We start from the raw sequence: 26,173 nt of genomic DNA, 5'->3' as shown, positions 1-26,173 counted from the left end.
CATCACAGGGTCAGCTTTTGGGGGTTCATGTCCCACTACTTCCACCTTGGGCACCCATGTCACCACACAGCTGGCCTCAGGTGCCACCCCAGCACTTTTCACCTCTGGCACCACCACTGCCTCTGGCTTTACCACCTCCATGCCCAGCACTGTTACCAATGGTAGGCCCAAAGGCAGGCAGCACTGCTCACCTGGTGCCAGCACAACCCCAGGTCGCTCCAAGTCGAAATTTTCAGCTACACCCATGGGCTTTGGGAGCAGAGACACTGGCTCAGATCTCAGCTCCAAATTTGCCGCACTCGGCTTTGGAGCAGGAATGAGCGGAGCCACTAGCACGCCACACCACAATAAGAGAAGCTTGGTCCTGAACACCAGGGGCTTCGCTAGCCAGAGAACCCCTTCAATGAAGATAGGACTCAGCAAGACTAAGAAAAATCCTGTGATTGCAGACACTACTGCCCCTACTATAAGTCAGAAGCCTGGGAAATTGCCCAGGCAGAGTCCCTTTATTGCAGCTGCAGGGCCTGACACCCCTGAAAGCAAGGCTCCTTCTAGGTCCATGACTGTCCCTGCCTTTTCTCAAAGTAACCGGGCTTCCGGGAAGGCCAAGGCGAAGAAGAGCCTTGCCTATATGGCTCCCTCATCACCTGCCCAAAGCTTTGCAGGACACAGAAATTCCAGGCCGTCCACCAGTTCATTTTCTTCTGGGTCAGGATCCATGAAGCTGGGGTCTAAGAGCAAGTAGCCAGTGCCCATTTCTTCCAGGTGAGACTTTGTGCGTGCCCTGCGTCAGTAGGTGGGTTATACAAATCTAGCACTAGAGTTTGCAATCCTGGAGTGAGCTGAGGGCCAGAGATCCCTAATCTAAAGATGCAATGTATAGCCAGTCAGGGCAATGCAGTAGGGAGGAGGCAGGAGACCATGAAAAGTAACTATATTTATTACACATCACATTCCCCAGAGGGTACACAAAACAGCACGCCACACAGGGCCACACAGGAGTATGACCAGACACAGGGCAACCACAACGGGAATGGCAAGAGAGAGGCAGCTGCTTTATTGGGGCCTCAGGGTGGGGTTAAGCAGTTAGCTTTTCTGTTTGGTTAGCTAGAAATAATTTTAAAGTTTTCCTCTAGCAGGGAAGTAGCACCAGTTACCAATGGGGGTTATCAAACGGGACCAAAGGCTGTTTCCTTGACTTCTCCAGAGAAGGCCTGAGACTAGGGCAAAGGGCAAGAGCCTGGAGCTGAGAAATGGAAGCATCAAAAATGATGTAAATTGTTAGTGCAATGAGCCCTGTGATGCTTCCACATTCTTGAGTGGTGTGGACTCATTGGTTTGTTTTCCTAGGTCCAGATAGGAGGAGGAGCATGAATAATGCTTGCCACTTGGGTAATGGGGACATGAAAGGTGGGTGATAATGCGTGTGAGGACCAGTGAAAATGACGTTAATTAAAGTCAGATAAATATTGTTTGAAAACCATTCTGAAACTGTGATGCCCAACTACTACAGACAAGCCAGGAGAACAGTTCAGAAACTGGTGGACTGAGTGGTATTAATTCAAAGACTTTAGTAGTACTAAAAAATAATAAAATAAAAGTCTTTATTCGTCTTGTTGGTATACAGCTTTCATGGTAGGCCATAAGGATACTTTTTTTTTTTTTTTTAGTTGAGTCTGTTGTAATGTCCCCACTTCAGTTCTTATTTGGGTCATTTGCTTCCTCTCCTGTTTTTCTTTTGTCAATTTGGCCAATGGTTTGTCAATTTTCTTGATCCTTTCAAAGAGCCAACTTTTGGTTTTGTTGATTCTTTTTCTTTTCTCTATTTGATTTATATCTGCTCTGATCTTTATTATTTCCTTTCTTCTGGTGGCTACGGGCTTCTTTTGCTGTTCTCTTTCTTCTTGTTGGAGTTGTAGGGCTAACATTGTGGTGTCCCTTGCTTCTTTTTTGATGTGTGCCTCTACTTCTATCAATTGACCTCTGAGCACTCCCTTTGCTATGTCCCAAAGGTTTTGGCATGAAGTGTGTTCATTGTCCTTTGATTCTAGAAATTCTTTTATTCCGTCTTTGATTTCTTCTATTACCCAGTGTTTTATAAGCAATGTGGTGTTCGGTTTCCATGTCTTTGATTTTTTCCTTGTTCTTCCTGTTGCTAATTTTCACTTTTACGACATCGTTATCAAAGAAGATGCTTTATATTACCTCAAGGTCTTGGACGTTGTTGAGGGTTGCTTTGTGGCCTAAGTTTTGCAAAATGTTCCATGTGCGTTGGAGAAGCACGTATGCTTTGGTGGTGTTGGATGGAGTGGTCTTTCTAGATGTTCTGTCCTTTACTAAGACTGATGTGTTGAAGACTTCTGCCATTATCGTGGAACTCTCAATTTGTCTTTTCAGTGCTGTCAGAGTTTGTTTTATAAATTTTAGAGACCTGTCGTTGGGTGCATAGATCTTTATTATAGCTATGTGATCAGGACGCGTTGTCCCTTTAATCATTTTATAGTGTCTTTCCTCTTCTTTGATAGCGGATTTTGCCTTAGAGTCTATTTTATCTGGGATTAGTATTGCCACTCCTGCTCTTTTTTGGTTCCTGTTTGCTTGATATATTTTTCCATTCTTTGATTTTTAGTATATTTATGTCTTTGTGTCTCAGGTGTGTCTCTTGTGGACATAATATTGATGGGTCCTACTTTTTAATCCATTCTGTTACTCTCTGTCTCTTTACGGGTGCATGTAAGCCATTTACGTTCAGTGTGATTATCAGTATGTGTAAGTTTATTGCTGTCATTTTGTAGTATGTTTTGGTGGTACTGACATTTTCTTCATTCCTTTTACTCTCCTGTGCTGAGTTCCTTTTGTTTTTGAAATTGCTTTTGGTTTCTTTTGTTATTGTAGATTTTGTGTTTACTGAGACTTCATGCTTTTCTTCTTTATTTTGATGAGTAGTTTTGTTAACTTTTTTTGTGATTACCTTGAAGCTTACCCTTATCTTCCTAAGTTAGAACTAGTGATTTATTACTTGATATCGCCTTTTCTGCCTCTCCATTTGAAAGTCCTATGCCTATACCGTGTATTCCCCCGTTTATTTGTTCTGATGTTGTCATCTTTTACGGTTTAACATCTCTAGTTTCCTGTTTTGAAACATTTAGTTTTCCGTTATCCGCGAGAGTTCATTACCTAGGTCAGTATTTGACTGATACTGACCTGTGTCCTAGATTCAGGTTGTTGGTTCTCTAACCAAAGAACTGCCTTTAATAATTCTTGTAAGTTTGCTTTGAATTTTACAAATTTCCGTTTTTCTAGAAATACGCTAATTTCACCATCATATTTGATACAGAGTTTCACGGGATATGTTATTTTTGGTTGGCATTTTTTTTTCCTTTCAAGATTTTGTATGTATCCTTCTTGCCTGCGTGGTCATTGCCAAGTAATCAGAGCTTAGTCTTGTTTTCGCTTGGTATGTGACATTTTATTTTTATCAAGCTGTTCTCAGGGTTCTTTCTTTGTCTTTGGTTTTGGCAAGTGTGATTACGACATGTCTCGGTGGCTCTCTTTTGGGGTCTATCATAAATGAAGTTCATTGAGCTTCTTGGATAGTCATCTTTTCATCTTTCATGATATTAAGAAAGTTTCCTGCCAGCAAATCTTTAATAATCTCTGTGTTTCCCATTTTCATCCCCTGTTCTTGAACTCCAATCACGTACCAATTTTGTTCTTGATTGTATCCCATTGAGTTCTTAGGTTTGCTTCATTCTTTTCTCTGATTTCTCCTCAAAGTGAATTAGCTTCAATTTCGTTGGTGCTATGTTCCATTTTTTCAACTTTGCTCCTAAAACCTTCCCTTGCATTGTCCATTTCTGAGATTCTGTTGTGTATCTTTGGATTTCTCATTACTGTTTTTTTATGATTCCTAATTGTGTATTTATTTTGACATTTTGTTCTTATATTATTTTCCTGAATTCTTCTATTGCTTTATCATGTTTTCCTTGATTTTGGCTATGTTTTGTTTGGTTTTGTCTGTCTTACATGATTTTGTCTGTGTTTTCCTTAGTCTTTTTCCTTATCTGGTGGTGAACCCTGAATATTACACTTTTGAATTCCCTATCAGATATTTCCAGTGCCTTTTCTTCTGCTGCAAAATCAACTGTTGCTTTATTGTGGTTGCTTTTGATATTGTTTTGATAATGTCTGCTATCTCTGACACATTCAGGTATTATTTCCTTTATTTATTGACTGTAGGCTTGTTTTTTTCATCCTGCTTTTTTGTTTTGTTTGCTTATGTCTGGATGTGTGGGCTGAGTGTACACTGTTGCTTGCTCATCTATGTACACGATAGTTCTCACCACCTTCTCCATGTGCGCACAGCCTGTCACTCAGCAGGTGAGAGAGTCTTGGCCCCTACTTAAGCTGCAGCCAGCAAACATGGTCATATTTCGCCCTGGGGGTCTGCACTGTACACCTGTCTCCTGTTAGGAATCCGTGGAGGATTCTTTCTACCATGTGGGGTTCTTGGTATTATTTCATGAGTCATGTCATATCTCTATTCTTTCCCCATTTTCTCTCAGTTTCTTTTTCTCTTTAGTGACTTCTGGTACAATACTCTATCCCTTCATTTAAGGTTCAGTGTTCCAGAATTGGCATCTGTGTCTGTTTTACTTGCCTTTTCAGGCTTTGTTGCAGTAGGATATATTATTGTACGTGACTACAGCAGCATCACGGCTTAAACCAGTCAAGCCCTGTTTACTAACCTCAAAAGTCTCCTAAACTAACTTAAGCCTCATTAAGAATTATTAGGATATTAATATTAGAATATTAAAATCTCTGCCCAGGGTGGGACTTATCTGTCATTTTCTGTACCTTCTAAAGAAAAAAAAAGCAATTTGTCTTACTACACCTGTGCATCATGTTAACCTATATAGTCCATGGTGTTTGTATGTACTTCCTTGTGAGGGACAGTATAAAAGTTTCTGACTCCCTTTGTTCAGGGAACTTGATTTGAGGTAGGCACCTTCTTGCTCCTTGCTTGCATGCTTGCAGTAAATGCTCTTCCTCCATCCTCACCTCAGTGTGTCCTTATTGATGAGAAGCCACACCAGGCCTGACCTGCTTTGGGAAGCACATTCTGGTGAACCCAGATGTGAACAGCACTGTCTGGCTCCTGAGATCACCCCCAGCTGATGGGAACTGACTATTTCTCCCAAGTGTACATCGGTGATAACATTCGCCCAGAGGAGGTTCATCTTCGGTTCTTGAGGTCAGAGCCCACCTTGGACCACTTGGTGGCTGGGTACATAAGGAGGAAAAAGAATGGTATAAGGTGCCCTGGGAGGAGGGAAAAGATGCCCTTGGTGAGTGCAGAAATAAATCCTATGGTTCAGAGTGGATAGACCTTAGATCTGGTAGTGCTTACCCAGTGAAGGTTGGGTCAAATACCTTCATTTTAAATAGGTGTTCTGTAGTTTCAAGTTTTGGTACCATGGGAAATAATTCAAGAATTCTAGAATGTAGTCCATTAGTGTGTATTTTTTTAAAATTGGCTTTATGTTGGATAGGACCCAATGAAAAAGTCTAAAATGAAATTTTTCTGTAAGATTCCCTGCCCCAACACATGTTCTGGGGTTGCAAGAACTGGCCTGGGTATAGATCCTTAAATTGTAACACCATAGAGCTGTGAGATTTGTTCTGTGGTTGAGAAGGAAAGTGAGATGAGAATATGTATGTTGAAGCTTTTATGTCATTGTGGCAAAATAAGAGTTTGCAGAAACAACGTAAAATCATGGTTCAAACTGAGATCAAAACCCTTGTTTTATCTAGGCCTCAGAGGACCCAGTTTTAACTGGAGGTTATAGATGTTCCCCTTCCCTTGTAAACCCTCCGTCAGCCCTTGAGGCCAGTGGTGCTGAGGTGTTTTCCAAGGTGTTCACTCGCAGTGGTACACAATTTGATCAGGGGACCCAGAACCTTCAACAGGGCTATATCCATTAAGGCGAATCCCTGCACCTGGTAGAGGAAAGAATGGAGCTGCAGGACCTCCAGCCATGGTCTGGGTACATACCTCATTCACGACTTATGACTACTTGATTGGAAAAACAATCTACCAGCATACGGAGAGGATTCTAAGTCAATGCAAGATCTCTTTGCCTCTATTTTTAAAACCCGTTACCCAAGTTGGGCAGACTATCAATCATTACGTGACATTTTAGTCACTCCAAAGGAGAGGAGAATGGGTTTTGAAAAAGCCAGGTGAGAAGCAGACAGTCTTCAATGGCAAAATGCTGATGACCCTGCCCTCCCCTGTAAATTTGCCCATGCCTACCAGTGAACCCCCAGCTGGCTGAGCTTGTCAAAGTCAGTACCATGCCTGCTTGCTTATTGGGCTCAAAAACGGGGCACCCAAACAAAAGAACTTAAAGTATATAAATAAAGTTAAACAAAAACCTCAGAAGGGCCCCTCCATCTTCTTTAAATTAATTTTCATGGTTTTCAGACAATTTACTGACCTAGATCCTGAGGTGCCTGAAAATGCTCTTAAAGTAAATATGATATTCATAGGGCAAAGCGCCACAAATACAAGAAAGGAATTACAGAAAGAAGAGGGCCATGAGGAAGTGGGAATCTCCCAGTTGATAGAAAGAACCTTCAAAGTCTATTCTAACCAAGAACAAGTGCAGGAAAGAAGGAGAACCAGTTTGTAAAGCAACAGGTAGGTAGCTATGCTTGTGGCAGCCTTCCAGCTGACAGGATGTTTCTGCTCCTGGACACTGGGGAATTTTTCTCCGGGGTCTAGGACCCAGCCTCAGCACGGGAAAAACCGATGCGTGTGGTAAACAAGAAGGGCAGTGGAAGAGAATGCCGTAAGAGACAGAGGGCCCTGAAGGAACCAGAAAATATTCTGATACAACAAGTGGAAGAGTTGGACTGAGGACTGGGGGCCAATGTAATTGCAGTTTTCCCCAACCAACCCCCAATTAAAACACAGGTCAGCAGAGAACTGTTTGACTTTTTATTGGACACAGGAGCCACCCACTCTGTTATTAACCATCCTGAAGGGACTCTTAACAAAGAAATCAATGCAAGTGATGGGAGTTACAAGAAGAAAGGTTACTAGGAATTTATCCAACCCATGGAGTGTTCGGTCGGTGACTCTACATTGTTTGGTACCGCCCTGGCAGTTTCCGCTTTAAAACAGACTTCTGCTTCAATATGTCAATGACTTGCTCATAGCAAGCAAGACTGAAGAAGAGTCAGATTTAACCTCTATCACCACTCTTAACTTTCTGGCCCAGGCTGAGTACAAGGTATTCAGAGCTAATGCCCAGATTTCTCAAGCCAAATTTACCTTCCTGGGTTTCCGGCTCTCTCAGGGAAAAAGAGAATTGCTTCCAGGGAGAAAAACAAAGCTGTTTGTGCTGTCTCACCTCCCTGGCCCTGGAGGCAATGCCAAGGATTACTAGGAACGACAGATTTTTGCAGAATTTCAATTTTCAACTTCAGACTAATAGCCAAACCTTTATACAAAGCAACTGAAGGAAAAGTTTCAGATGCTTTTATTTGGACTATGAACAATAAAAAACCTTCCCGAAAATTAAAGGAAAACTCGTATCAGGCCCCATCCCCGGGGCTCCACATTCTAGCAAAACCCTTTGAATTTTTTGTGCAAGAGAGTCAAGGACTAGCCACAGGTGTCCTAACCAGAAACTGGGGGACTGGCAACTATATGCAGCCTGGAGACCACAATCAAATGGAAGGTTTGAAAAAAAAAAATGAAGCAGACACTTAAAAGACTCCTAGCAAAAGTGGGTCAAGAAGCAAAATTAACATGGCTGTAGGCTGTCCCTGTAGCCTTGCCTGGGGTTAGGGCGGCTCCCAGAAGCAGTCTTAAATTAAGGCCTTTTGACCTAGTCCATGGAAAGCCCTCCTGAAAATTCCTGGGCTGAGGAATGGTGACCATTTAATTGCATTAGGTGAAAATACTGTAGAAGAATATTTGTGTTCTTTGTCTGCTGTCCTTTATTCTCTCCACAGGTATGCCCTTGCCAGACAAGAATATCCTCCTGAGGTGACGGTCCACCCATTTCAACCTGGAGATTGAGCCCTGCTGCGTGCCTGGAAAGACAAGCCTCTGAAAGGACCTTTCAAAGTGCTTCTCGTCACCCATACTGCAGTCAAACTGAAAGGAGTCAAGCCTTGGATTCCTCACACCCATCTAAAGACGGGGCCCATTCCAGATCTCGGTTCGCCAATGGCAGCCTCAAAAGACAACTGGAAAAGTGAGCCCTTTCGGGATCTAAAATTTATGTTCAAAAGACTAAAGTCTTTTTCATTTTTATCCTCGTTCCTACCCCTAGCCTAAGCCTGGCATAATCCATTGCCCAATTTAGAAGGTGCTCTGCACAACCAATGGAATATGGCTTATGGCCATATTCCCAAAAAGAAGGAGGGATCGGATAGCAAGTGCGGACAGAAGCTGTTCAGCCACTATGAAACAATACCTGCTTGCTCCCCCTGCAGGTTGTCAGCAAGTCCTTAAATGATACAGATGCAGGTGGCTCAATTAGCAGCTGCTACACCAAAAAAAAAAAAAAAGTTTTTTTTTTTTTTTTTTTACACCATTATCAAAGGAAACCTGCCCCCTCCTGTCCATTGTCCTCAAAGACCCAGAGCTCCACCTGTGGCTCAGTTTGTGCCTTACACCAGTCAAGTCCAGTTTACTAAGCTCAAAAGCGCCCTAAAGTAACTTAAGCCTCATTAAGGCCTAATTGAGTATTAAAATCTCTGCCTAGGCTGGAAATTATCTGTGATTTCCTGTAGGTGTTCAAGAAAAAAATGCAATTTGTCTTCGCGTGCGTGTGTGCCATAATAGCCTATGTAGTCCATAATGTTTGTATGTTCTTCCTTGTGGGGGGCGGTATAAAAGCTTCTGCCTCTGTGTTCGGCGAGATAGATTTGAGGTCTACACCTCCTTGCTCCTTCCTGCGTGCTCGCAATAAAATTTCTTCCTCCCTCCTCACCTCAGGTAACACTATGAAGGGGAACTCAACCCAGGCATGTAGGTTGTTAGTGGCTTGTTGACATCACAAGCATAGATGGACAAGCCTGGAGGGCAGAAATCACCGTAAGCCAGATTTCTGTGGGTGCAGAACTTCCTGAGTAAATGAACAAGGAATAGACAGACTCTGTTAAGCCCCATGTCTGCCAGTCACTGGACTGGGCGTTGCCACCTTCACTTTTGCCATAAGTGAAAGGGCAAATCCACAGGAGAAAATGGTTCCAGACTACATGGCATAGGTTATAATCTTTTTATAAATGTGTTTGTAAGATTCGATGGGAAAAAAGCCCAGTGGAAAAATGTAAAACACAGAATGTGAACAACATTCACAAATGGGACAATATAAGTGGAGACCAAACATGTTTGAGTAGATGTAAAAAGGTCAAATAAACTGGCATTCTCTATCACAACCTAATCCGTCAGTTTTCCAGAATCTTTGTTTATTATTTTTCACTTACTCTTTTACATACCAGATACTGTTTGTGTTTCTTCTAAATGAAATAATGATTCATCCATAATTTTATCATATAATTTACAAGATTGGAACATTATTTACCATCATTCAAAATTGGATCTATTACCACATCCACTTATAAGAGAATGGTTATCATAGTTACTAAATCTTAGAATATGCACCCAATAGGCTGCCATTAGAAATTATATTTATGAAGAATTTGAAATGATTAAAACGTCTTGTAAAATGAGATCAAATACAATCCAGTCCTTGCCTGTCTCAGGCCTCCTTTTGGCCTTGCTCATTTGATTCCTGCCACATTTTTTCTTTCCCTGAAGTATGCTCATATCACTTATTATTAACCTGACTTTAAATTACACAGGCACACACGTATACACGGTTGTTGTTTGCTTATTTAATGTCTGTCTCCCAGACCAGCAGGAAAACTCATGAAGACAGACTCTTTGTTTACTTACTCCACTGCTCACAATGCCTACAACTGCGCCTGCCACATAGTAGGAGCTTGGGAGAGACATGTTTGATTTTTTATTACTGAATTGTAAGGGTTCTTCAGGTGTTAAGAATATTAATCTTTTCTCATAAGTCCAGTTTATTATTTGATTTTTATGTTTATTTTTGATTAGTGCATATATTTTAAATTCAAGAAAGTCTTTGATTCTAGAAATTCATGTTTCATGTAAAGATCATACAAATGTTTGCTTATACTTTGATGGTTTCTATTTTTACATTTAACTTTTCAATCTATATGGCGTTTGTTCATGGTGTCGGGTATGAAGTTTTTCCCAGAAATGTAACAATTTTCATTCATTCTTTATCACATAATGCTTCTTACCTAACTATTTCTTCATCCATCCATCCAAGCTGGGTTCCATTTCTGAGCTCCCACTACCACTGTCTTTTATTAATTAAAATATCAGTAAGAAAACCAGTTGCTGTCGAGTTGACTTCAACCCCTGGTGACCCCATGTTTGTCACGAGTAGAACTATGATCCATAGGGTTTTCAATGGCTAATTTTCCAGAAGTAGATTACCAGGCCTTTCTGCCGAGGTGCTTTGGGTGGACCTCCAATTTTTCAGTTAGCAGATGAGCGCTTTAACCACTGGCACCACTCACGGACTGCTCCTTTCCCATTTATCCTTCAAAAAAAAAACTGTATAATCAAAATACTCACCATGGCAAAAATATTCCTGAGAATTTTACTGGAATTGCTTTAACTTTATATGTTTAATCCTGAATTTGTATGATTTTTCCACATGCGTCTGCTCATCTAGTCCTCTTTCAAAACTGTCAGTAAAGTTTTTAGTATTTTTTTTTAATAGATCTCATCCATGTTTTCTTAAGACTGTATTTCTTGTTGTGTTGGATTAAAGGAGTCTGGAAATTCTTTGTCACTCCTCCCATCAACACTCTTTCCCTTGCTCTAGTCCTGTGACTCATTTGACTGATAGAATGCAGTGGAACTAGTGTTTTTGGATGTCTGAATTTAGGTCTGCACACGTGGAATCACTTTACCAAAAAAGGAAATTTGGCCTTTTGATCCTAATTCCTAAACGCCATCCAGTAGTTGTCCTTTATTGTAATTGGCTGTAGTCTGGCCTTTACCAGGATTGGCTGGGCGGGCGGTGGGGGGGTCTTACCACTGGAGGACCTGGAGATGGACTGGATAGGGTACATGCCTGGTGACTAATAAAAGCCCTAGAATATGGAAACTAAGATGGGGCTTCTTGATCAATGACAGCCAGGAGAGGAGTGTGTCATGGGTACCTGTCCTATAAACCACCCAGGACGAATTAAAACTGTGATGGTTTTAGAAGCAGCTACTGATGGTCCCAGAAAAAGCAGAGACAAGGAGCATACCCAAAAAGTGGCAGCAGAGCGTAAGGAACCAAACCCTGCTGAGAGCTAAAAGCAGCCAGAATAGCAGAGTGTGCCAGGTGACATCATTCAGTTTCCTGTTGGAAATTTTCCTGATGGGTGAGAATGGACAGCCATTTTCTGGAAGGGTAAGCAGGTCCCCTTGAGACATTGAGGCCTCATGTTGTGGCCCCTCCCAAAGCTCACTCTTTGCATATATTCGTTCCTGTTTGTATCCTTCTTTATGACTGAAGTTTTTATAGCAGCTATGTTGTTTCCCTGGATTTTCTGAGACCATTAGAAAGAATTAAAAATAGAGAGCTGTAGGAGAATGGCAGCTGTCAGAAATGGAGGAGAAGTGGGAGAAGGGGGGTACAATTAACCTCTGCCACATAGGAACCAGCATGAGCCTCTTGCTGATTCTCATGGTCAGGGTTGTCATTGAAGTTGGTATTCCGGAAGCTTTCCCTGTCTGCCAGGTCATAAGGAGACTTGCAGATGGGTCTCTTGAAATCTTCACTCTTTTGTTCCTTCTCTTAGAACCCAGTCATTGTGTAGTGAGAAGCCAATGCCTCATTGAGAGGCTTTTAGTAGGCGCTCTGGTCAATAGACCCAACTGAACGCCCAGGTGTGTGAATGCATCATCCTGGATGTTCCAGTCCAACTGAGGTACCACCGACCCCAGGAGACACCATGCGGAGCAGAGAACTGCCCAGTCAACTTGTAGATTTGTAAGAAATAAGAAATTGTTGTCCTGTTTCACTGAGTTTGGGGTGGTTTCCTATATAGTAATAGGTTACTGAAATGCTTGGTATTTTAAATTTTTGGTGATATTGTTAATAGGAACTTTTTCTACAATATTTTATAATGGGCATTGCTGAAACATTGAAAAGCTGTTTTCACATTTTTTTTTAGTAAATGGGAAACTCAGTGAGTTACTTAACTACATTTCATCATTTTAACATTATCTTTTTGGTTTTCTAGTTAGATAATCACTTATCTAAAACTTATACTTCTGTTCCTTTCCAATATTGTATCTTGTTATATTTTGAATTTCCTGGTGGAAAATTTGAAATTTCCAAATAATGAAAAATAGTAACAATTGTATCCAGAATCTTTGTCTCCTTCATGGCATTTATGGAAATTCCTCCAGTGTTTATCATAGATATTCTTTTTCATATTTAAGAAGTATTTTTCAATACCTGATTTCCTAAGAGTTTGAATTTTAACATCAAAAAGAATGTTCAGTTTTATGAAACTGTTCTCTGGAATTTCTTGAGATGATTTAGAAATCAAAATAGAGAAAGCAGTACACCAAATTGTGCTGTACTATTTTGGCTATCCATGGCAGTGTAACCATCTACCCCCAGTACTTGTGAGTGGAAACTGCAGCCTTTTTTTTTTTTTTTTTTTCCTCTTGTGATTCTGTAGATCAGATGTATGGTCAGGATTCAGCAGGGACAGTTTCTCTGCCCCACATGGCATCAGTTGAGTCTACTCATATGGCTGCTGGGTAGGGCTACAAGGTCCAAGATGAGCTCATTGACTTGCTAAAGCCTTGGTACTGGCTTTAGGCTGGGCCCCTTGGTTCTACTCCATGTAGAACTTTCTCCATTGATCTCTTCTATATATCTATATCTGTAGTCTTTCTCTCTCTCTAGGAGGATATCCTGGACTTATTTACCTTTCAGCTGAACATTGTGTTAGTCAAAGCAAGTCACAAGTTCAGCCCAGATTCAGTGAAAAGGGACATAGACTTCACCGATGTGGCAGTTAAAAAATGTGTGCACATTCTTTGACACCACTCCCGTTGAGATATGGAGTCTCTGTCCTCTCCTTTTGAGTCTGGGCAGCTTCAATAGATAAATTGTTGGCAAAGGGATGCTATTTAATTTCTGAGGCTAGATCATAATTAGACCATGCTAATTTTTTTTTTTTTTTTAATTAGGCCCTGGTTCTAAGGAAGCATCCTGAGAGAGAGTGGGTGGTCCGAAAGTATGAGGTAGAATCTGCCTAGCTTTTTATGATTTAGTCTTGGAAGTCACATAGAATCACTTCTGCTCTGACCAATAGAGTGGCTCTCTCCACCTGGTTCTCTCAGAACACTATCTCTTCAGATGTTTCCTGTCAGTTTGCACCCTTTCAGGACAGGCTACAGTGCTGTGACACAGCTGGGCTCATGGAGAGATCATGTGCAAGTTTTTTACTTGACAAATCGAGCTGATTCGAGCCTCTGAATCCTCCCATGTCAGGCTCCAGACATGTGACAGAAGAAGTCTCCAGAGAATTTCAACCCACAGCTGTTCGTAAGTCATCTCAGCCATTTGAGTCTTCCTTACTGAGGCTCCACTAGTCGTGGGCAGAAACAGGCTCTGTCCAAATTCTCTACCCACAGAATGTATGAGTATCATTCATTGGCTGTTTTACACCAATGAGTTTTGGTTAGAGTGTTATGCAGCACGGATGACCAGGACAGGATCTGGTACCTGAATGTGGGTGCTGCGATTATCAAAAACCTAAAACATGTGGCATTTAGTTGGGGACTGAGTAGCGGGCAGAACATGATGGGCCTTCTGGAGGATGCCAGTCAGGAACTGAGGGAAAGCAAAGCATGTAATTGGAAGCTAGAGGAAAAGGGCCCCCTGTTATGTTAGGAAATGCAGCAAAATTTTTCTTGTCTGTGGTATAATGGAAAATAAAAATGTACCTAATAAACTGATGAATATGACTAAGGAAATTTCCAGGCAGAGTGCTGATGGTGCCACGAGGCTGAAAAGGCCAGGGAAGAATCAGACAGGCTTCCACAGCAAAATGGCGATGACCACACCCTCCCCTATAAATCTGGCCATACCGACCACTGAACCAGGTTGGAACCCAAACACCCAGACCAGCAGAGCAAGTTAAAGTCAGTACCATGCCTGCTTGCTCAGTGGGCTCCAAAATGGGGCACCCAAACAAAAGAACTTAAAGTATATAAAGTCAAACAAAAACCTGATGAAGGCCCCTGTACCTTCCTTGAATGAATTTACATGGTTTTCAGACAAGTTACTGATCTAGATCCTGAGGTTCCTAAAAACACTCTCATGGTAAATATGACATTTATAAGGTAAAGTGCCCCCAACACAAGAAAAAAATTACAGAAAATAGCAGGCCATGTGGGATTGGGAATTTCAGTGTTGGTAGAAATAGCCTTCAAAGTCTATTCTAACCGAGAACAAGTTCAGGACAGAAAGGAGAAGCAGTGTGCAAAGCAACAAGTAGCTATGCTTGCAGCAGCCTTCCAGCTGACAGGAGGTCTCCGCTCCTGGATGCTGGGGAAGATTCCCCGTGGTCTGGAACCTGGTCTAAGCTAGGGAAGAAGCCAAGGCATGTGGTGTAAACAAGAAGGGCATTGGAGGAGAATGCCCCGAGAGACAGAGGGCCCTGAAGGAACCCGAAAATGTTATGATACAACAAGGGGAAGAGATGGACTGAAGAATGGGGGCCAAAAGTATCCAACTTTCTGCCAACGAGCCCCCAGTTAAAATGAACGTAGTGGGAAAATCATTGACTTAGTACTGGACACAGTAGCCACACATTCTCTTATTAACCATCTGAAGGGACTCTTAACAAAGAAATCAATAAGGGTGGTGGGAATAAAGTTTACTAGGAATTTTATCCAACCCCTGGAGTGTTTGGTCGGTGACTCCACATTGTTTGGTACCACTCTGGCTAAAGACTTGTAAAATGGAGTTCCGCTTCAAAATGTCGATGACTTGACTGCAGCAAGCAAGACTAAAGAAGAATCAGATTTAAACACTATCACCACTCTTAACATTCTGGCCTGGGCTGGGTACAAAGTATTCAGAAGCAAAGCCCACATTCTCAAGCCAAATTTACCTTCCTGGGTTTCTGGCTCTCTCGGGGAAAAGAGAATTGTTCCCAGAGAGAAAAGAAGCTATTTGTGCAATCTCTCCTCCCTGGTCCCTAAGACTACTCCAAGAATTCCTAGGAATGGCAGGTTTTTGCAGAGTCTGAATTTCCAGCGTTGGACTAATAGCCAAGCCTTTACACAAAGCAAATGAAGGAAAAGATTCAGATCCTTTTATTTGGACTATGAACAACAAAAACCTTCTGGACAATTAAAGAAAAGCTCATATCGGGCCCCAGCCCTGGGGCTCCCCATTCTAGAAAAACCCTTTGAATTGTTTGTGCATGAGAATCAAGGAATAGCCACACACGTCCTAACCAAAAACTGGGGGACTGGTGACTATATGCGGCCTGGAGACCACAATCAAGTGGAAAGTTTGAAAAAAAAATGAAGCAGACACTTAAAAGAGTCATAGGAAAGGTAGGTCAAGAAGCAAAATCAACATGGATACAAGGTTTCCATGTAGCCTTGCTTGGGGTTAGGGTGACTCCCAGAAGCAATCTTAGATTAAGCCCTTTTGAGCTGGTCCATGGAAAACCCCTCCTGAAAAATTATGGGCTTACAAATGGTGACCATTTAATTGTATTAGGTGGAAAAACTGTAGGAGAGTATTTGCATTCTTTGTCTCCTGTCCTTTATTCTCTCCACAGATACGCCATTGCCAGACAAGAACACAACCCTGAGGTGACAGTCCACCCGTTTCAACCTGGGAATTGAGCCCTGCTGCGTTCCTAGCTCAAGTGGAAAGGACCCTTCGAAGTATTTCTCATCACCCATACCGTGGACAAACCAGAAGGAGTCAAGCCTTGGATTCACCACTCCCGGCTAAAGACTGGGCCAGCTCCAGACCTTGATTCACCAATGACAGCCTTGAAGTACAACTGGAAGTGTGAGCCCTTACAGGACCTCAAATTTATGTTCAAAAGACTATGAAGGGAGGCGGGGCCAAGATGGCGGACTAGGTGGACTCTACCGCGGATCCCTCTTGCAACAAAGACTCGGAAAAACAAGTGAATCGATCACATACATAACAATCTACGAACCCTGAACAACAAACACAGATTTAGAGATGGAGAACGAACAAATACGGAGAGGCAGCAATTGTTTTCAGAGCCTGGAGCCAGCGTACCAGTCAGGTGACCTTCGGCGCCCGATTTGGGTCAAAGCCCAGGGGGGCAGACGGCACAAACAAGGGGCCTAGCCCTGGCCCCCGAACTCATTCCGGGAGGGGGCCCAGCCAGTTCGTGCGGGCGGCGTGGCGGCGCAGCCGGTGGGAGAAGTCCCCGGGAGGCAGTGACTGGTCTTGGAGCAGGGAGAGCAGGGTCCAAGCCGGGGAGCCGTCCCGCCGGGATTTAGGATGGGAGCGGGCGTGGGGAGCTGCACCACCCCCCTGAACTAAACCCAGGAGGGGGCCCAGCCGGTTCGCACGGGCGGCGTGGCGACGCAGCTGGTGGGAGAAGGCCCCGGGAGACAGTGACGGGTCTTGGAGCGGGGAGAGTGGCGTCCCAGCCGGGACGCGCGGTCATGGTGTAGGCGCGGGGAGCTGCTCCGCTCGCCTGAGCTGACCCCGGGGGGGAGCCCAGCCGGTTTTCGGGGGCGGCGCGGCAACGCGGTAGGCGGGACGGGGAGTCCCAGGGAGGCAGCGACTGATTTTGGAGTCGGGAGTGCACCGCCCCAGGCTGGCAGCTGAGGATCTGACCATGACTCCGGTGGGCCAGACCCCCCAGGGGCAGTCTCCACACAGACAGCACACATAGGCGAATCGCCCCGCGGAAATCTCAGATATAATAGTCATTCCAAGCAAGACTAGCAACTCTGGCTATATTCTGAGGTACTACTCTCCTATGTCTCTGATTCCTCCCCCACCCTCCCCAGGCGGCTTCATTAACATCCGAATAGCCTGAGCCAGAGGGAGAACTCTGATAGGGATCTGACTGCATTTTTTTTTTTAGCGGATTTTCTGGAAAAACTAGTTTCCCAGTGATGGCTCGGAGACAGCAGTCCATATCAAACCACATAAAGAAGCAGACCATGACAGCTTCTCCAACCCCCCAAACAAAAGAATCAAAATCTTTCCCAAATGAAGATACAATCCTGGAATTATCAGATACAGAATATAAAAAACTAATTTACAGAATGCTTCAAGACATCACAAACGAAATAAGGCAAACTGCAGAGAAAGCCAAGGAACACACTGATAAAACCGTTGAAGAACTCAAAAAGATTATTCAAGAACATAGTGGAAAAATTAATAAGTTGCAAGAATCCATAGAGAGACAGCATGTAGAAATCCAAAAGATTAACAATAAAATTATAGAATTAGACAACGCAATAGGAAGTCAGAGGAGCAGACTCGAGCAATTAGAATGCAGACTGGGACATCTGGAGGACCAGGGAATCAACACCAACCTAGCTGAAAAATATCAGATAAAAGAATTTAAAAAAATGAAGAAACCCTGAGAATCATGTGGGACTCTATCAAGAAGGATAACCTGCGGGTGATTGGAGTCCCAGAACAGGGAGGGGGGACAGAAAACACAGAGAAAATAGTTGAAGAACTCCTGACAGAAAACTTCCCTGACATCATGAAAGACGAAAGGATATCTATCCAAGATGCTCAGCGAACCCCATTTAAGATTGATCCAAAAAGAAAAACACCAAGACATATTATCATCAAACTCGCCAAAACCAAAGATAAAGAGAAAATTTTAAAAGCAGCCAGGGAGAAAAGAAAGGTTTCCTTCAAGGGAGAATCAATAAGAACAAGTTCAGACTATTCAGCAGAAACCATGCAGGCAAGAAGGGAATGCGACGACATATACAGAGCACTGAAGGAGAAAAACTGCCAGCCAAGGATCATATATCCAGCAAAACTCTCTCTGAAATATGAAGGCGAAATTAAGATATTTACAGATAAACACAAGTTTAGAGAATTTGCAAAAACCAAACCAAAGCTACAAGAAATACTAAAAGATATTGTTTGGTCAGAAAACCAATAATATCAGATACCAGCACAATACAAGGTCACAAAACAGAATGTCCTGATATCAACTCAAATAGGGAAATCACAAAAACAAACAAATTAAGATTAATTAAAAAATAAATAAATAACAATACACATAACAGGGAATCATGGAAGTCAATAGGTAAAAGATCACAATAATCAAAAAGAGGGACTAAATACAGGAGGCATTGAACGGCCATATGAAGAGTGATACAAGGCGATATAGAACGATACAAGTTAGGTTTTTACTTAGAAAGATAGGGGTAAATAATAAGGTAACCACAAAAAGGTATAACAACTCCATAACTCAAGAAAAACGTAACGACTCAACTAACATAAAGTCAAACACTATGAAAATGAGGATCTCACAATTTACTAAGAAAAACGTCTCAGTACAAAAAAGTATGTGGAAAGATGAAATTGCCAACAACACACATGAAAAGGCATCAAAATGACAACACTAAAAACTTATTTATCTATAATTACGCTGAATGTAAATGGACTAAATGCACCAATAAAGAGACAAAGAGTCACGGACTGGATAAAGAAACACCATCCGTCTATATGCTGCCTACAAGAGACACACCTTAGACTTAGAGACACAAACAAACTAAAACTCAAAGGATGGAAAAAAATAAATCAAGCAGACAATAAGCAAAAAAGAAGAGGAGTAGCAATATTAATTTCTGACAAAATAGACTTTAGACTTAAATCCACCACAAAGGATAAAAAAGGACACTATATAATGATAAAAGGGACAATTGATCAGGAAGACATAACCATATTAAATATTTATGCACCCAATGACAGGGCTGCAAGATACATAAATCAAATTTTAACAGAATTGAAAAGTGAGATAGACACCTCCACAATTATGGTAGGAGACCTCAACACACCACTATCGGAGAAGGACAGGACATCCAGTAAGAAGCTCAACAGAGACACGGAAGATCTAATTACAACAACCAACCAACTTGACCTCATTGACTTATACAGAACTCTCCACCCAACTGCTGCAAAGTATACTTTTTTTTCTAGTGCACATGGAACATTCTCTAGAATAGACCACATATTAGGTCATAAAACAAACCTTTGCAGAGTCCAAAACATCGAAATATTACAAAGCATCTTCTCAGACCACAAGGCAATAAAACTAGAAATCAATAACAGAAAAACTAGGGAAAAGAAATCAAATACCTGGAAAATGAACAATACCCTCCTGAAAAAAGACTGGGTTATAGGAGACATCAAGGAGGGAACAAGGAAATTCATAGAATGCAATGAGAATGAAAATACTTCCTATCAAAACCTCTGGGATACAGCAAAAGCAGTGCTCAGAGGCCAATTTATATCAATGAATGCACACATACAAAAAGAAGAAAGAGCCAAAAGCAGAGAACTGTCCCTACAACTTGAATAGAAAGTAAGCAACAAAAGAACCCATCAGGCACCAGAAGAAAACAAATAATAAAAATTAGAGCTGAACTAAATGAATTAGAGACCAGAAAAACAATTGAAAGAATTAACAAAGCCAAAAGCTGGTTCTTTGAAAAAATTAACAAAATTGATAAACCATTGGCTAGACTGACTAAAGAAATACAGGAAAAGAAACAAATAACCCAAATAAGAAACGAGAAGGACCACATCACAACAGAACCAAATGAAATTAAAAGAATCATTTCAGATTATTATGAAAAATTGTACTCTAACAAATTTGAAAACCTAGAAGAAATGGATGAATTCCTGGAAAAACACTACCTACCTAAACTAACACATTCAGAAGTAGAACAACTAAATAGACCCATAACAAAAAAGAGATTGAAACGGTAATCAAAAAACTTCCAACAAAAAAAAAGCCCTGGCCCAGACGGCTTCACTGCAGAGTTCTACCAAACTTTCAGAGAAGAGTTAACACCACTACTTCTGAAGGTATTCCAAAGCATAGAAAATGACGGAATACTACCCAACTCATTCTATGAAGCCACCATCTCCCTGATACCAAAACCAGGTAAAGACATTACAAAAAAAGAAAATTATAGACCTATATCCCTCATGAACATAGATGCAAAAATCCTCAACAAAATTCTAGCCAATAGAATCCAACAACACATCAAAAAAATAATTCACCCTGATCAAGTGGGATTTATACGAGGTATGCAAGGCTGGTTTAATATCAGAAAAACCATTAATGTAATCCATCACATAAATAAAACAAAAGACAAAAACCACATGATCTTATCAATTGATGCAGAAAAGGCATTCGACAAAGTCCAACACCCATTTATGATAAAAACTCTTACCAAAATAGGAATTGAAGGAAAATTCCTCAACATAATAAAGGGCATCTATGCAAAGCCAACAGCCAATATCACTCTAAATGGAGAGAACCTGAAAGCATTTCCCTTGAGAACGGGAACCAGACAAGGATGCCCTTTATCACCGCTCTTATTCAACATCATACTTGAAGTCCTAGCCAGGGCAATTAGGCTAGACAAAGAAATAAAGGGTATCCGGATTGGCAAGGAGGAAGTAAAGTTATCACTATTTGCAGATGACATGATTATATACACAGAAAACCCTAAGGAATCCTCCAGAAAACTACTGAAACTAATAGAAGAGTTTGGCAGAGTCTCAGGGTATAAAATAAACATACAAAAATCACTTGGATTCCTCTACATCAACAAAAAGAACACCGAAGAGGAAATAACCAAATCAATACCATTCACAGTAGCCCCCAAGAAGATAAGATACTTAGGAATAAATCTTACCAAGGATATAAAAGACCTATACAAAGAAAACTACAAAGCTCTACTACAAGAAATTCAAAAGGACATACTTAAGTGGAAAAACATACCCTGCTCATGGATAGGAAGACTTAACATAGTAAAAATGTCTATTCTACCAAAAGCCATCTATACATTTAACGCACTTCCGATCCAAATTCCAATGTCATATTTTAAGGGGATAGAGAAACAAATCACCAATTTCATATGGAAGGGAAAGAAGCCCCGGATAAGCAAAGCACTACTGAAAAAGAAGAAGAAAGTGGGAGGCCTCACTTTACCTGACTTCAGAACCTATTATACAGCCACAGTAGTCAAAACAGCCTGGTACTGGTACAAAAACAGGCACATAGACCAATGGAACAGAATTGAGAACCCAGATATAAATCCATCCACGTACGAGCAGCTGATATTTGACAAAGGACCAGTGTCAGTTAATTGGGGAAAAGATAGTCTTTTTAACAAATGGTGCTGGCATAACTGGATATCCATTTGCAAAAGAATGAAACAGGACCCATACCTCACACCATGCACAAAAACTAACTCCAAGTGGATCAAAGACCTAAACATAAAGACTAAAACGATAAAGATCATGGAAGAAAAAATAGGGACAACCCTAGGAGCCCTAATACAGGGCATAAACAGAATACAAAACATTACCAAAAATGATGAAGAGAAACCCGATAACTGGGAGCTCCTAAAAATCAAACACCTATGCTCATCTAAAGACTTCACCAAAAGAGTAAAAAGACCACCTACAGACTGGGAAAGAATTTTCAGCTATGACATCTCCGACCAGCGCCTGATCTCTAAAATCTACATGATTCTGTCAAAACTCAACCACAAAAAGACAAACAACCCAATCAAGAAGTGGGCAAAGGATATGAACACACATTTCACTAAAGAAGATATTCAGGCAGCCAACAGATACATGAGAAAATGCTCTCGATCATTAGCCATTAGAGAAATGCAAATTAAAACTATGATGAGATTCCATCTCAGTCCAACAAGGCTGGCATTAATCCAAAAAACACAAAATAATAAATGTTGGAGAGGCTGCGGAGAGATTGGAACTCTTATACACTGCTGGTGGGAATGTAAAATGGTACAACCACTTTGGAAATCTATCTGGCGTTATCTTAAACAGTTAGAAATAGAACTACCATACAACCCAGAAATCCCACTCCTCAGAATATACCCTAGAGATACAAGAGCCTTCACACAAACAGATATACGCACACCCATGTTTACTGCAGCTCTGTTTACAATAGCAAAAAGCTGGAAGCAACCAAGGTGTCCATCAACGGATGAATGGGTAAATAAATTGTGGTATATTCACACAATGGAATACTACGCATCGATAAAGAACAGTGACGAATCTCTGAAACATTTCATAACATGGAGGAACCTGGAAGGCATTATGCTGAGCGAAATTAGTCAGAGGCAAAAGGACAAATATTGTATAAGACCACTATTATAAGAACTTGAGAAATAGTAAAAACTGAGAAGAACACATACTTTTGTGGTTACGAAGCGGGGAGGGAGGGAGGGAGGGAGAGGGTTTTTTATTGATTAATCAGTAGATAAGAACTGCTTTGGGTGAAGGGAAAGACAACACTCAATACATGGAAGGTCAGCTCAATTGGACTGGACCAAAAGCAAAGAAGTTTCCGGGATAAAATGAATACTTCAAAGGTCAGCGGAGCAGGGGCGGGGGTCTGGGGAAAATGGTTTGAGGGGATTTCTATGTCAATTGGCAAAATAATTCTATTATGAAAACATTCTGCATCCCACTTTGAAATGTGGCGTCTGGGGTCTTAAAGGCTAACAAGCGGCCATCTAAGATGCATCAATTGGTCTCAACCCACCTGGAGCAAAGGAAAATGAAGAACACCAAGGTTACACGACAACTAGGAGCCCAAGAGACAGAAAGGGCCACATGAACCAGAGACCTACATCACCCTGAGACCAGAAGAACTAGTTGGTGCCCGGCCACAATCGATGACTGCCCTGACAGGGAGCACAACAGAGAACTCCTGAGGGAACAGGAGATCAGTGGGATGCAGACCCCAAATTCTCATAAAAAGACCAAACTTAATGGTCTGTCTGAGACTAGAGGAATCCCGGCGGCCATGCTCCCCAGACCTTCTGTCGGCACAGGACAGGAACCATCCCCGAAGACAACTCATCAGACATGAAAGGGACTGGTCAGTGGGTGGGAGAGAGACGCTGATGAAGAGTGAGCTAATTATATCAGGTGGACACTTGAGAGTGTGTTGGCAACTCTTGTCTGGAGGGGGGATGGGAGGATAGAGAGAGAGGGAAGCTGGCAAAATGGTCACGAAAGGAGAGACTGAAAGGGCTGACTCAACAGGGGAAGAGCAGGTGGGAGTACGGAGTAAGATGTATGTAAACTTACATGTGACAGACTGATTGGATTTGTAAACATTCGCTTGAAGCTTAATAAAAGTTAATTAAAAAAAAAAAGACTATGAAGTCTTTTTTCATTTTTACCTTTGTTCCTACCCCTAGCCTAAACCTGGCATAATCTGTTGCCCTGTTTAGCAGGTGCTCCTTACAACCAGTGGAATATGGTTTATGGCCATATCCCCAACGAGAAGGTGGGATTAGATAGTGAGCACAGCCAGGAGCTGCTCAGCCATTATCAAGTAAGACCTGTTCCTCCTCTCCATTGTCAGCAAATCTTTAAATGATAGTGAAGTGTGTGCCTCAATTAGCAGCTGCTATGCCATTTTTTTTTTATGCCATTACCAAAGGAAACATGCCCCCTCCTGTCCATTGTCCTCAAAGACCCCAAGCTGTGCATATGGCTCAGTTTCTGCCTTACACCAGTCAAACCCAGTTTGGTAGCCTCAAAAGTGTCCTAAATTAACTTAAGCCTCATTAACTCCTTACTGAATATTAAAATCTCCACCCAGGGTGGGGCTAATGGGCCATTTTCTATAAACGCTAAAGAAAAAATGCCATTTGTCTTCCTGTGCCTGTGTGCCATGATAGCCTATGTAGTACATGATGTTTGTATGTTGTTCCTTGTGGGGGGCGGTATAAAATGTTCTGCCTCTGTGTTCAGTGAGCTAGATTTGAGGTGTATACCTCCTTGCTCCCTCCTGCATGCTTGCAATAAAAGCGTACCTTGGGTACACTATGAAGGGGAGATTAGCTCAGGCATGTGGGCTGTTAGTGGCTTGTTGACATCACAGGCATAAACGGACAAGCCTGGAGGGCAGAAATCACTGTAAGCCAGATTTCAGTGGGTGCGGGACTTCCTGAGTAAATGAACAAGGAATAGACAGACTCTGTTAAGCCCCATGTCTGCCAGTCACTGGACATCGTCACCTTACCTTTGCCATAAATTAAAGGGCAGATGCACAGGGGAAAATGGTTCCAGACTGCATGGCATAGGTTATAACCCTTTTATGAAAGTGTTTGTAAAATCTGACAGGAAAAAAACCCAGTGGAAACATGTGAAAAACAGAACGTAAACAAAATTCACGAAAGGGACAATGGAAGTGGAGACCAAACATGTTTGATTAGAGGTAAAAAGGTCAAATAAACTGGCATTCTCTATCAAAAGTTTTCCAGAACCTTCAATTTGTTTATCATTTTTCACTTACCGTTTTACATACCAGATACTTTTTTGTTTCTCCTAAAATGCAATCATCTGTTTTTTTTATTATTATAGATTATAATTTACAACATTGGAACATTATTTACAGTCTTTCAAAATTGGATTTTTTACCACACCACATCCAACTCTAAGAGAACAGTTATTATACTTTTTCAATAGGCTGTCATTAGAAATTATGTTTATGAAGAATATGAAATGATAGAAAATGGCTTGTAAAATGAGTTCAAAGATTGCACAATCCAGTCCTTGCGTATCTTAGGTCTTGTCTCTGCCTTGCTCCTTTGATTCCTGCCACATTTTTTCTTTCCCTGAAGTATGCTCATATCACTTATTATAACCTGGCATTAAATTACACAAACACACACACAGAGTTGTTGTTTGCTTATTTAATGTCTGTCTCCCAGACCAGCAGGAAAACTCATGAAGAGAGACCTTTTGTTTTTAGCTGGAAACCTCATGAAGACACGCTTTTTGTTTACTTACTTCAGTGTTTGCAGTGCCTACAACTGTGCCTGGCACATAGTAGGAGCTTGGTGGAGACTTGTTTCACTTTTTTAATATTGAGTTGTAAGGATTCTTCAAGTAATCTTTTCTCATAAAAAAAAACCCGTTGCCGTCGAGTCATATGTCCAGTTTATCAATTGGCTTATATTTTTACATGCTTGTTTTTGATTAGCTTATATTTTAGTTCAATAGAGCCTTTTATTAGAGAAACTCCTGTTTCACATAAACATCATATAAATGTTTGCTTAAACTTTGATGGTTTCTATTCTTACATTTAACTTTTCGGTCCCTGTGGAGTTTGTTAGCTAATGGTGTCAGCTATGGAGTTTTCCCCCAGAAACATGGCTTTTCATTCATTCTTTTATTGCATATTCCTTCTTATCTATCTCTTCAACCATCCATCCATCCATCCACCCGTCCGTCCGTCCGTCCGTCTGTCCATCCGTCCAAGCTGGGTCCCGTTTCTGAGCTCCCCCACCACTGTCTTTTATTAATTAAAATACCAGCACGAAAACCAGTTGCTGCTGAGTCATCTTCAAGTCCTGGTGACCCCATGTTTGTCACGAGTAGAACTATGACCCATAGGGCTTTCAATGGCTGATTTTTCAGGGACCTTCTTGGGGGTGGTAGGTGGTCAATAGTAGTCAGGGAGATGCTTCAGTAATGCACAGAGATAAGGAAAGTCAGCAGGTATGGTTCAGGGAGACAGAAGAGCAAAGCTGGACTCTTGGTGGTTCCCAAATGGGTCGTACAGCACTTAAGGCTATCTGTGAGATGCGTACTCTCGGCTGTGCAGGGAAGTTCAAAGGAGGTAGGGATGGTCTCGAGACACATGGCTATTTGGGCTTAAAAATATTCTTGTGCACAGGATATCAGGATCAGGGGTCGGATTCCAGACTGAGTGGCCAAATGATGTGTACCTGGAATGTCTGGTATAGACTCCA

This window comes from Elephas maximus, chromosome 22, assembly GCF_024166365.1.
Source record: "Elephas maximus indicus isolate mEleMax1 chromosome 22, mEleMax1 primary haplotype, whole genome shotgun sequence".
NCBI lineage: Eukaryota > Metazoa > Chordata > Mammalia > Proboscidea > Elephantidae > Elephas > Elephas maximus.
The sequence above is the reverse complement of the archived record's forward strand: the minus strand, read 5'-3'. Positions refer to the sequence as shown.